The 12,656-nt window shown below is 45.9% G+C and overlaps 1 pseudogene; it reads right to left on the reverse strand.

Annotated features, from left to right (window-relative positions):
• Positions 1-366: 366 nt before the first annotated feature.
• LOC150021464 (polyunsaturated fatty acid lipoxygenase ALOX15 pseudogene) lies at positions 367-10,311 on the reverse strand (annotated as a pseudogene).
• Positions 10,312-12,656: the final 2,345 nt, after the last annotated feature.

Below are 12,656 nucleotides of genomic sequence, written 5' to 3' on the forward strand. Positions count from 1 at the left end.
TAAAACCAGGTTCCTCTGTCTATTTGGCGCGCACATTCTCCTGGCTGTGAGGGTGTGCCCGGCTCTGCAGACTCGTGAATAAAGGCCTCGCTTTACTCCTCAAGTCCTGTGTCCCGGTTTTTATTGTGAGCGTTTCTCATAGGAGGAAGGACAATAGGAAAAGTGGAAAGAAGAAAGGGGAAACGAGGCCCTAGGTTGCTGTCTAGAGTAAAAGGTATTCATTGTGGGCATTCCCAAGGATAGGGTGACTCTCCAGGGAAGGCAGATAGAAGGGGCACAGTTGGGGAGGATAAGACTAAGAGCACTAAGGGATGGGATTGTGGGTTAGGTGGAAGGGGGGCTGGGACAACCAAAGGTTGGAGGTGCTCATATGGCCACACTGTTTTCCACCATGCTGGGTCACAGGTACTCATAGGGCATGTCCAGCTTTGCATTCCAGATCTCAATCTCCTTATCCAGGTTGGCCAGCTCCTCCCTGAACTTGCTCAGCCCAGCTTTGTGCTCAGTGCCTGAAAAATACTCCTCCTGGTGCAGGCCCAGAGCCACCATAACAGGCTGGCATCTGCCCAATTGCCAAGTGATGGACATTTGGAGAGAAACCTGATGAAAGTTGGGCAGGGTTGCCATCACTGTCTCCAGAGTCACATCTTTGGTGGTCAGTGGGGGCAGTCACATGGTGCAAGGTGTGTTAGGGACCCAAGCATACCAATCCAGTCCAGGTGGACTGAGGAGTGATGGCCAGTGCAGGTAAAGATGCACATGGTGACAAAGTGGCAAAGCTGGTCCTAGGACTCCGAGGAGGTGGGAAATCCTTGGTCCTGGGCTCTCACAGCCCCACCTCAGTGATCTCTCAACACTAGGTCTGCAGTTCGAGATGATAAGCATTTCGTCGGCAGCCGTCCGCCTCGAGAGACGATGGCGTAGCTTCTTGAGAGTCTATCTGCACCGCCGAGAATGGCTGTGCAGTCCGATTCGGGAGTGACAATCCCTGCCGCACTTGGTACAGGTGAAGGCAGATGGCTGTTGTTGCTGCTGCTGACGCTGCTTCCGCCTCGATCTTTTCTGGACCGCCTCCTCGTTGCGCGCAGCCTCCGCGCGTGACGTACCTTGCCTGACCGCGAGCCTCCAGACTAGGCGGTCGTCTGCTTGAACTTCCCATGTGTTGAGATTGATGGAGCATTGTGTCATGTCCTTTTTGCAGATGTCTTTGAACCGCAGTTTTGGGCGCCCTGTCATCCTCTTGCCTTCTGCTAGCTCGCCGTAGAGGAGGTCTTTGGGGATACGGCCTGCATCCATTCTTTTGACATGGCCGAGCCACCTGAGGCGTCTCTTGCTAAGAACTGCATGCAAACTGCTCATATTGGCTCGCTTCAGCACCTCGGTGTTGGGGACCTTATCCTGCCAGGCGACATGCAGGACGCGTCGCAGGCACCTCATGTGGAAGCTGTTGAGTTTCCTTTCGTGCCTTGCGTAGGTGGTCCACGTCTCGCTGCCATAGAGGAGAGTGCTGAGTACGCAGGCTTGGTAGATGCGCAGTCTGGTTTTCTCAGTGAGGCTGGAATTGTTCCACGCTCGCCGGTTCAGTCTGGCCATAACTGTGGCTGCCCTGGCGATTCTCCGGTTGCCCTCCAAGTCGACTGACAGAGAGCTCGAGATGGTGGACCCGAGGTAAGTGAAGTCGTTGACAACCTCCAGGGTGTATCCGTCGATGGTGATGCATGGGGGAGTCCCCGTGCCTTGAGCCATAACATTCGTCTTCGTCAGGCTGATGGCTAGTCCGAACTCCTTGCATGCGTGGGAAAGGCAAGTGACTAGCTGCTGGAGTCCCTCTTCGGAGTGTGATGTCAAAGCTGCGTCGTCGGCGAAGAGCATCTCACGGATGAGCACCTCTTTGACTTTGGTCTTGGCTCGTAGACGGGCCAGGTTGTAGAGCTTGCCATCGGATCTGGTGTGAATGAAGACACCCTCGCTGCAGTCCTTAAAGGCGTATTGGAGGAGCATGGAGAAGAAGATTCCGAACAGCGTAGGCGCGAGGACGCAGCCCTGCTTTACTCCGCTGCTGACTGGGAAGGCCTCAGAGGTTGCGCCGTTGTAGGACACCGTGCTGTGCATGTTGTCGTGAAAGGACATGACCACAGCAAGCAGATGTGGTGGACAGCCAATCTTCCGTAGCAAGCTGAAGAGTCCGCTTCGACTGACCAGATCAAACGCCTTCGTGAGGTCAATAAAGGCGAGGTAGAGTGGTTTATGCTGCTCGTGACACTTCTCCTGCAGCTGGCATAGGGAGAAGATCATGTCCACTGTTGATCGGCCAGCTCTGAAGCCACACTGGGACTCTGGGTAGACGCGGGAAGCAAGGGTCTGCAGGCGGGCAAGAGCGACCCGGGCAAATACTTTGCCGACGACGCTGAGGAGAGAGATGCCCCAGTAGTTGTTGCAGTCGCTGCGGTCTCCTTTGTTCTTGTACATGGTGATAATGTTGGCGTCTCTCATATCCTGGGGGATGTAACCCTCCTTCCAGCAGAGACAGAGTAGATGGTGGAGCGGCTGTAGCAGGACTGGTTTCCCGCTCTTTAGGATTTCTGGAGGGATTCTGTCGCTTCCTGGTGCTTTCCCGCAAGCGAGGCGGTCGATGGCTTTGCCGAGCTCTGCCGCAGTAGGTGGGGTGTCTAGCTCCTCCATGACTGGTAGGTCTGGGATGGCGTTAAGAGCAGTGTCTGTTTCGGTGTTCTTCGTTGCGTACAGCTCGAGGTAGTGCTCGGTCCACCGCCGCATTTGCTGTTCCTGGTCAGTGATGACCTCACCTGTCTTGGACTTAAGGGGGGCGATCTTGGAGGGGATTGGGCCTGTTGCCTTCTTGATACCCTCATACATTCCTCGTGCGTTGCCTATATCGGCGGCTTCCTGAATGCTTCTGCACAGGTTTAGCCAATAGGTATTGGCACAGTGGCGGGCGGTCTTCTGGACTTTGTTCCTGGCAGCCCGTAGAGCTTGAAGTGTACTGGGAGTGGGCGTGACCTTGTAAGCCAGTAGGGCCTTCCTCTTAGCCTCGATCACGGGTTCCATTTCTTCCCAGTGAGCCTCGTACCAGTCAGCGTTCTTCCGCTCTTTCTTCCCGTAAGCAATAATGGCGGAGTTGTATATGGCGTCGCGGAGACGTGACCAATTGGATTCGATAATGTCGTCTGCCGCCATTCCCTCGCCGAGTGCATCTTCCATCCTGTTGATGAATTGCTGGGTCTTAACTGGGTTGCTGGCACAACTGGTGTTGATGCATGGGCGACCCTTCATCTTGGAGTGGTGCAACCTCTTCGGCATTATGCGCACCTTGCTTACCACGAGGGCATGGTCCGTGTCGCAGTCTGCACTGTGGTAGCTGCGGGTGAGGAGGGTGCTGCCAATATCCGTTCTTCTGGTGATGACGAGGTCAAGCTGGTGCCAATGACGGGAGCGGGGGTGCCTCCATGACACCTGGTGGATCTCTTTGCACTTGAAGAATGTGTTTGTCACGCACAGGCCGTGGTGACACAAAAGCTCAAGCAGTCGCTGACCATTCTCATTGATCTTTCCTCTCCCAAAGTTTCCAAGGCAGGTGGGCCAGGCCATGTGGTCGGCTCCCACTCTTGCGTTGAAGTCTCCAAGGAGATAGAGAGCGTTACTTCTGGGAATCTTGGATAACGCTTCGTCCAGTGCATGGTAGAACTGTTCTTTCTCTTCGGTGGTGGCGCAGAGGGTTGGGGCATACGCGCTAAGAATGCTGACTGGGCCGAAAGTTGTTGACAATCGGAGGGTAAGTAATCTCTCTGTGCCTCCTGTGGGAGGCTCTATGGAGTTAACAAGCGTGTTCTTCACAGCGAACCCAACACCATGCTGTCTTGGTTGGTCCGGAGACTTCCCTTGCCAGTAGAAGGTGTAGTTGGTTTCTCTGATAGTTCCGTTGTCGGCCAACCGGGTCTCCTGTAGAGCCGCAATGTCGATGTTTAGTCGTGCCAGTTCCCTATCGATGACAGCGGTTTTCCTGGCACCCTTGATCCACGGAAGGTCTGCAGTAAGTCCGGGGCACATGGTCCTGATGTTCCAGCTAGCGAGGCGAAGAGCCGGAGGCTTCTTTCTTGTTGTTTGCTTGGAATTAACTGGTGCGGGTGTTTTGTGGCCCACTTTTCGAGAGGCGCCTCTCTGATCCCCACGCACCCAGTGGGGCAGGTGAGCCATGGCGAGACGGTAGCTGTCCAGTGAGGTGCGATGACCTCTCCCACCGTCAGAGGAGACCCCTGGCGCTCGTTTCCTTCGCCAATCGGATGAGCTGATAACCGGTATCTGTCTCCTCCCGTGTTGAGTCGACATCTTGCGATGACGCTGGAGTGTCCTCTCAAGTGAAACTGAAGCTACAGAGCCTGGGCAGGGTGATATGGAGGGTCTGCTGTTGCCCATGCAGCAGACCCCCCCTCTCTTCGCAGCTGAAGGGTCCAAGGGAAAGACAAAGTCAATACAGCTTGGCTTCAGGTGCGCCGCAGGAGTTGCCGGTGTTGACTACAATGTCAAACCGCCTTAGGGACTCCGGCTCCGGATTTTCTGTCGGGGTTTACTCCCTTAGCCTTTCCCCTGAAGAGGTATGCCGCAAGGCAGCGGAGGTTTTTTGGGGTCAGAGTTTTCCTTCTCTGATTTTAGAGATGTCCTTCCTCTTTCCTCCTTTACAGTCTTGAGGGCAGCATTTACAGGCTAAAATAGAAAACTGGCAGTGTAACCTTCTAAGCAGATACTACCAATACCCTGCTTGGGTATACTCACCCAACAATAAACATCTCTTAAATGTCCTCCAAGTGCCATGCCTCGAATTATTAAATGGCAGTGCAATGGCAGCCAAACATTTGGATCAGTTTCACTAAGTAAACCACCAACACAAGTAGGTTTTTAAAACAATAGAATAGTGTCTCATTTTATTAAAAATAATAACTATTTTTAAGCAACTTACCAGCAACACTGAATAAAAACCTGGCTGTGTTTCCCACTGTTTCAACTGCTCCTCAGCTGGCTTTAACACAGCAGTATCCTGACTGGTGGCCTGAGTTAAGACTTGAAGAACAACAGTGCTGGCACTGTTGATAAGCATTTATTGAGTATATAACTACTAGAAAGTATTATACTGGTGTTACAGAATGAACCTGGATACAGGTTCCATTAGTCCCATCTGGGCTTGCCAAAATTGTTACAGAGGGAACCTGGCTACAGGTTCCATTAGTCCCTTCGTGGTCACCAAAACTGTTACAGAGCAAAAGGGGGTTCTTTCACTTGGCGCCTTGGTGTAAAACCCAACAACTAGTGTTGAGGAAAACAGGTTTTTATTTAAAATATTCCAACCTGGGGACGACAGTGAGCACTTCAGCTCAGAGCCCTATTCTCCTACAGGATCCAGCACTTCCCTTGCTCCACAAAAGGCTAGAAGCCAAAAACATGCCCGCAAGTTCTCCATCCCTTATCTGTCAGCTGTCTCCTTCAGGATCTGGGGTACGATGTCATCAGCCTCCATATAACAGTCCAGGAAAACATGTGCCATGTTGCACTGGATCATGCATGGTTCTCCCTATCAAAGCAGCATGGAATTCTCCTCTGCCCTCCTTGCAAACCATATGGATCTCCTTTCCTCCTCTCAAATCTGCATGAAGATCTCCTCTTCTCAAAACCGCACGGAGAACCTCCTTCTCAAAACCTCATGGAGAACCTCGCTAAAATGCCTGCCACCTATTTTTAAACCCCTGACTGCGTCCTCTCACGCAGTGGGCATGGTAACCAGTTCTGACCATTCACAGAACCTTGCACAGGCTCTGTATGCTCTTTCCATACCATTCCATGGTCAAAACCCCGCCCATCTTCTTGGGGCCTTGGAAGAACCAAAGCAATTTGCATAACTGAGACACTAAGCTTCTAGCCATAGTCACGCAAAGGCATCTTAAAAGCTGTTCCCTTTTCCCCATCCCCCAAACTGCAGGTTCTGGGGGTTTTTGGAGATCCCCACTCTGTAACACTGGCTCAGCAAGTGATTTAAAAAGAAGGTAGGATATGGTTTTTGCCCACAAGTAAAGTCATACACTACAATATGATTTTAACTGATTGTACAAATTTGATGATACTGCATGCAAGTGTGTATAAACTGAGAAAGAAGAGACATCTGAAAACATCAAGGAAAAAGACTTATACCACTTTGCTATTCAAAAGTTTAGAGCTCTGGCCAGTGTGGCTCAGCTGGTTGGAGAGTGGTCCCATAAACCAAAAGGTCATGGGTTTGATTCCCCATCAGGACACATGCCTACATTATGCATTCAGTCCCCCACTCAGAGTACATACAAGAGGCAAACAGATTGATGTTTCTATTTCTCTCTCTCGCAACCTTCTCTCTCTAAAAGCAATGAAAAAATGTCCTTGGGTGAGGATTTGAAATAAAAGCTTAGAGTAAAGAACCTTCTGTATTTTTTCTAATACACCCTAACAAAAATAACAAATTTCATGTATTAATTTCTGCCTACAAGATGGAACAGGCACTGTGTCAAATTCTTTAAATATTTTATTTAATGTTCACAATAACCCTACAAGGTAGGTAGGTACTCTTTTAAATCCATTTTCTAGATAAGCAGTTGAGAGTAACTTGAGGTCATACAGCTAGCCAGTGGCAGAGCTAAGTCTTGAACTTTGGCAATCTAATGAAGAAAGAGCACTTCACCACTCACTGCACTGCTTCATAAACATCCAAGTGAACCACACATTCATCCAGATGGAACTCCATTTCACATAACCTGTTCTGAGGAAGCCAGCACTCTTTTTGCCAGGCTCTTCTCTATATTTTTCCCCCATTCTCTTCTGCAACATGAGTCCACTGACTATTTCAAAGTTGCCTCAGCATTATAAGTGAAATAAGTCAGAGAAAGACAAGTGCTGTGTGATCTCACATATGTAATCTAAAAACACCAACCTCATAGAGACAGTACAGTGGGGATTGCCAGGGATTCTAGGGGTGGGAGAAATGAGGACATGTTGGATAAATGGTACAAACTTTCAAATTGTTTTTTTTTTTAGTATATTTTATTGATTATATTGTTACAGTTGTCTCAAATTCTAGCCCTGGCTGGTTTAGCTCAGAGGATTGAGCGTCAGCCTGCGAGCTAAGTGTCGCTGGTTCGATCTTCCAGTCAGGGTACATCAGAGAAGGAAAACTCTGACTCCAAAAAACCTCCGCTGCCTTGCGGCATACCTCTTCAGGGGAAAGGCTAAGGGAGTAAACCCCGACAGAAAATCCGGAGCCGGAGTCCCTAAGGCGGTTTGACGTTGTAGTCAACACCGGCAACTCCTGCGGCGCACCTGAAGCCAAGCTGTATCGACTCCGTCTTTCCCTTGGACCCTTCAGCTGCGAAGAGAGGGGGGGTCTGCTGCATGGGCAACAGCAGACCCTCCATATTACCCTGCCCAGGCTCTGTAGCTTCAGCGTCATCGCAAGATGTCGATTCAACACGGGAGGAGACAGATACTACCATGTCACTCCCGAGTCGGACTGCACAGCCATTCTCGGCGGTGCAGATGGACTCTTGAGAAGCTACACCATCGTCTCTCGAGACGGACGGCTGCCGACGATGTCTCAAATTCTACTCCCTTCCCTCCCCTCCACCCAGTACTCCCTTCCCTCCAGCAATTCCACCCCACCTTAGTTCATGTCCATGGGTGTGTAGATAAAGTTCTTTGGCTTCACCCTTTCCTCTATTATTCTTAACTTCCCCTTGTCTATTTTGTACCTACTGATTATGCTTCTTAGTCCCTGCACCATTTCCCCCTCTCAGCTGATAACCCTCCAAATGATCCCCATGCCTATGATTCTGTTCCTATTCTGGTTTGCTTAATTTGTTTTTGTTTTTGTTTTTAGATTTTGTTGATAGTTCTGAGTTTGTTGTCATTTTAATGTTCATAGTTTTGATCCTCTTTTTCTTAAATAAGTTCTTTTAACATTTCATATAATAATGGTTTGGTCTCAGCCTAGCTGGTGTGGCTCAGTGGATTGAGCATCGGCCTGTGAACCAAGTGTCCTTGGTTCAATTCCCAGTCAAGGCACATAACTAGGTTGCACATCAGGTCCCCAGTTGGGGGCGTGAGTGAGAGACAACCACACAGTGATGTTTCTCTCCCTCTCTTTCTCCTTTCCCCTCTCTCTAAAAATAAATAAATAAATAAATAAACAAACAAACAAATTATTTCAAAAAATAATAATAATGGTTTGGTGATGATGAACTCCTTTAGCTTTATCTTGTCTTGGAAGCACTTTATATGCCCTTCCATTCTAAATGATAGCTTTGCTGGATAGAGTAATCTTGGTTGTAGGTCCTTGCTTTTCATCACATTGAGTACTTCTTGCCAGTCCCTCCTTGCCTGCAAAGTTTCTTTTGAGAAATCAGCTGATAGTCTTATAGGCACCCCTTTGTAGGTAACTCTCTGCTTTTCTCTTGCTGCTTTTAAGATTCTCTCTTTATCTTGAACCTTTGGCATTTTAATTAGGATGTGTCTTGGCATGGTCCTCTTTGGGTCTAGCTTGTTCAGAACTCTCTGTGCTTCCTGGACTTGTATGTCTATTTCCTTTGCCAGATTTGGGGAGTTTTCCTTCATTATTTTGTCACATAAGTTTTTAATTTCTTGCTCTTCCTCTTCTCTTTCTGGCACCCCTATGATTCGAATGTTGGCACATTTAAATTTGTCCCAAAGGTTTCGAAGCCCTTCTTCATTCTTTTCAATTTTTGTTTCCTTATTCTATACTGGTTGACTGTCTATTTCTTCCTTACGTTCAAAATCATTGGTTTGAACCCTGGTTTCCTTCCCTTCACCATTGATTTTGTGTGGACTTTTCTTCATTTAACTTAGCATAGCCTTCACTTCTTCCCTTATGTGTTTGCCATACTTAAGCATATTTGTCAAGTCTGTGATCATCTTTATACCAGTGTTTTGAACTCTACATCTGTTAGATTGGCTATCTCCTCATCTCTTAGTTCTATCACTGGAACCTTGATCCATTTCCTCTTTTGGGCCATACTTCTTTGTCTCTTCATCTTCACAGGCTCCTGTGTTTGCCTCTGCATCTTGCATAGAGCTATTGTACCTGTCTGGATGAGTATTTCTTCTTTATTTCTTTGTTAAACTTCCACACAGCTCAATTTGCTAGAACTTCTGGTTGTTTAGTTTTGTGGTAGTTGTATTCTTTCTTAGTTGTGGAGGGAAATGCAGGATGTCTACCTACACCTCTATCTTGTCTGGAAGTCCCCCAAACTTTCAATTTTAAGATGAGTATGTTTCGAGCACCTAAGGTACAGCATTGTGACTACAGTCAAGAATATTGTGTTGTACACTTGAAAGTGACATAAAAGATGTGTTAACTAACCTTATTGTAGTAAACATTTCACAATATACATATGTATTAAGTCATCACATTGTACACCTTAAACTTACACAATGTTCTATGTCAATTATATCTCAATAAATCTGGAAAAATAAAAATAAATAAAAATTTTTAATTTTCTCAAAAACCTCTGGATTTCTTTATTTCAAGAACTGTGTTTTATTTTAGTATCCTCATATGTCTTAGCACATAACTCTAACATGCAAATAAATTTTAATTCAGTTCTAACATGCTAAGCACTGGAAATGCACTAGTGAATCTATGAAATATGTATAGCCATCATATTACTATGGTAAACTTACTTAAAACATCAAAAAAATATATCTTGAATTCCCACATAGCATTGATATAGTTCTGTCACACATACAAGAAGTTGAGGGTATAATCTGTTCTCAGCAAGTTTATAGTTCAACCACAGAAAGAGATAAAAAAAAAATACATAAAAAATTAAATAATTTGAGAGTGATATATTTCTACACAAAAGAATAAAACAAAGCTTATCACAGGGTGGTATGACTAATTATTAGGATACCATGGTGAGAAGAGGTTATGTAGTAAAAACATATAAAGATTCTAGATAATATATTCAAAGTTTCTTTAATGCATGATTTCTCATAGCTTTTGTATGATAATGTTCATTATGAATTTCCAAGAGTTTCATATGCCAATGTTTTCCAAACTTCTTTGGGAAAAAAACAAAAACATTGTTTCATGAGAATTCATTGCTTCTGTGTGGAAAAAAAAAAACAACAACTGTCTTCTCTGTAAAACCTTTTAAAAAACTAGACGGACAAGTGTTATTAAATATATAACAGCAAGCTGAAGCCTTATATGCCAACTTCATGGTCCACACTGCTTATGGCTACCTTTCCCAAGAGCTGGGACATGGTCTCACAATTCTCAACAAAGTACTCTGGCTAGTCACTCTCAAATGATTAAGTACAGATGATGAAATACTTTTGCCATCCCTAGAATTAGTCAAATGAGTTGAAGGAGAAAGACACCACTCTGATCTGAAATAAACCAGCTTCAAGTAGGAGATAAATATTGAACTGAGCTTGGACATGTGAATGAGAAATGCCCTCATTAATTCTAAACTTTAATTTATTTTTGGAATCTAAATGAAATTATTTGTTAACTCAATCTTTTCCTTTAGCATTCTCAAGAAAGAAAGGTTAAAAGACAAAACGGGAAAGAGACACACTGCCAACTATAATTAGGCTGGAAATAGTTACTAAATATAGTCATGCATATGTCAAAGGGCTCATGAAAAACTACTAAATAACCCCCACTGGTGTGACTTGAGTTTCTTTAAGCAGTCCTCCCTGTTACCCAACAGAAACTGGGCTAGAATGGGTCTGCCTCAGGCAGGTCAGTAGTGTGGATTCTTGACTTCATGCAGGAAAGATTTCACAAAACAAATCCAGGTGATTCTGAGAGTAGGTTTATTTAAAAGCTGGGTACAGTGAAACAGGGACTTGGGATAGAAAAAACAATAGGAGAGAGGCTAGGCAAGGCTGATTTGGCTCTCTTAGAAATATATAGGAATGATTCTAGACAGGCCTGCCTTGGCTTATTACCAAGTCAGAAAAAAGGGGCCTTGGAGACAGGTTCATGGGGTTAGCCTGGGATGAGCTGTCACTGCCCATTGCTTCCCTAGTTGCAAGTCTCATGGGAACCCTTAGAACTTAGGGAGGAAAAGTATACCGGAAAAAGAAAGCAGGAAGAAAGGCATGGGTATGCTCCTGACAGGGAGAGCACACCCCGGGTTTTAAAGGTTGGGAGTTTAGGGGAGGTCTTAAGGGAGGATCTCAACAGAATATTTAGTATCTTTATGCTGATCCATCCTCAGGTGTGGCTGGCACAAATGGCACTAATTGGATTTCTGCTATCTATCTCCCTCAGTAGGGTGATTTAAGCTATTTACCTTCTGGTTGGGGACGAGAAGTGTAATTTACTCTTAAGTGTCCCTGGTTAGGTAAGATAGGATTTTGCAATTTACTAGATGGCTATAAACAGCCTGGCCATTTAATTATCTGTCTCAGTTTACCTATTGACTGTCCTGGCTTACTAGCCTGTCTTATCCCCAGATTTGGGGTACTAGTAGGATAATATTAATGGTCACATCTCAAATTTCTCTGAGCCTGTCTCATCCCCAGCATTTGAGTACCAGTGAGGGTGCTGGTGTTATTGTCAGTAATGCTGCTTGTTGGTGCTCCTCAAACTGCAAACACTTGAGGTGCCTACATGGTATGGACTCCTCTATAATTTTCTTTAAACTCAAGTCCCTCTATGTTGTAACAAATAGGAAGAACATCCTCCTTCTCACTCTGTGTCATCACTTGTCACTTTAGAACTGTTACAGAATGGGGTCCCCAGAAAACCCCAGAGCCTGTGGTTTGGAGGATGGATGAAGGGAAACAGCTTTCAAGATACCTTTACATATCTATGGCTGGTAGCTAGGGTCTTAATTATGTAAATGGCTTTGGTTCTTCCACAGTTCCAAGGAATAATAAGTAGTGAATAAGCAAGGCTTGTGGAAGGTTCTGTGAATGGTCAGAACCAGTTACCATGCCTACTGCATCAGAGGCCACATCAGGGATTTAAGGAGAGGGCAACAGACATATGAGAAGGAAAAAAAGAGGAGAGGAAAAAAGAAGAGGGTTTTACACGGCTGGCAGAGGAGGAGAATTAGGTGGTTTACGAAGAGAAAGGGAGAGAAAGAGAATCACGTGGTATGTATTGCAGAGGTAGTGGAGAGATCCATGCTTTCTTTGCAAGGAAGCTGGGAACTCTACAGATCTAAATCTGCATAATCTTTAAATAAATAATCCTTTTTTTTTTTTCACCAAACTCTGGTGTTGAGAGTTATGCTTCTGGTGACAGGCAGTTGGGCCCCTCATAACTGAAGAGCCCATGGGGTTCTGTAACAGAACCAGGGCAGAGTTGTCTCTCTGCTTTGTGCCCTTGTATTCCAGAGTCACTTGTGAAAATACTTTCTTCAGCTTCTGTTTGGAGCACCTTGTTGGGAGATAATTTTGTGGGTCTCTCACATTACTGCACATCTTACGAGCAGAGATGCTAGCTGTCTTTGTTCTGGATTATGTTTTTAAAGATCTTTGCATATCCAAAAGCCTTGGAAGATGGAAAATATGCCTCTGGAGCAAAGGACAGATATGTTTACTATCCCCAGGGGCAAAAGTCAGGCAGGCTCTCTGCCCATTATAAAAGA

The sequence above is a fragment of the Furipterus horrens genome, unplaced genomic scaffold (assembly GCF_987537825.1).
Source record: "Furipterus horrens unplaced genomic scaffold, mFurHor1.1.pri manual_scaffold_1, whole genome shotgun sequence".
NCBI classification, from domain to species: Eukaryota; Metazoa; Chordata; class Mammalia; order Chiroptera; family Furipteridae; genus Furipterus; species Furipterus horrens.